Here is a 916-nt window from a genome sequence, read left to right as displayed (position 1 = left end):
GTGGTATGAATGTTACTTGTGTCCAGCCTTTCATAAACCCCATTTATGATTGAGGACCATTCCACTGACCCCAGTATCCAGGATATTGCAGTCTTTCACCAGGCCCAGTGTCCAGAAGATCGATTGCTTTAACTGAGCACAATGTCAGGGGAGTGAATGGCCTTTCACTGACCCTAATAACCAGGTGATTGATAGCCTTTCAATGACCTCAGTGACCAGGGTCTTTTCACTGACCCCAATGACCAGGGGATTGATTGACTCTTTTCTAACCATAGAACATGGGATTGATCATTCTCCCACTGAGTTTAGTGTCCAGGGATTGAAGGATCTTTCACTTACTCCAGTGTATTGAAGGGTCTTTCGAAGACCCTAGTCTCCAGGGATTGAAGAACCTTTCACTGATCCCAGTGACAAGTGGATTGCTAGGTGCTTCACTGATGCCAGTGTCCAGAAGATTGAAGAAATTTTAGCTGACCCTAGTGTTCAGTGTATTGAGGGGTCATTCATTGACCCAGTGTACAGAGAATTAAAGGGTGTTTCACTGACCCCAGTGTCCAGAGGATTGAAGGAGCTTTTCATTGACCCCAGTGTCCAGGAGATTGAAGGATGTTTCACTGACCCCAATGTCGAGGATTGAGGGAGCCTTTCATTGACCTGTGCCCAGAGGATTGAAGGGTATTTTACTGACTCCAGCCTCCACGGGATTGAGGGGTCTTTCACTGACCCCAGTGTCCAGGGGATTGAGGGCCTTTCACCGATCCCAATGTCCAGGGGTATTTCACTGAGGCCCACCCCCAAATATGAAACAATGGGAATTGTGAACAGTTCTATGGAAAAGCTTTACTCCGACCTGCTGTTTATCACCGGCTCACTGCGCCCCCAGGACCCGCTGAGCACGTGAGGAATGTGGGCAGGG

The sequence above is a fragment of the Carcharhinus amblyrhynchos genome, chromosome 14, assembly GCF_965287045.1.
Source record: "Carcharhinus amblyrhynchos chromosome 14, sCarAmb.v2.hapA, whole genome shotgun sequence".
Lineage (NCBI taxonomy): Eukaryota > Metazoa > Chordata > Chondrichthyes > Carcharhiniformes > Carcharhinidae > Carcharhinus > Carcharhinus amblyrhynchos.
Note: the sequence above shows the minus strand (reverse complement) of the source record.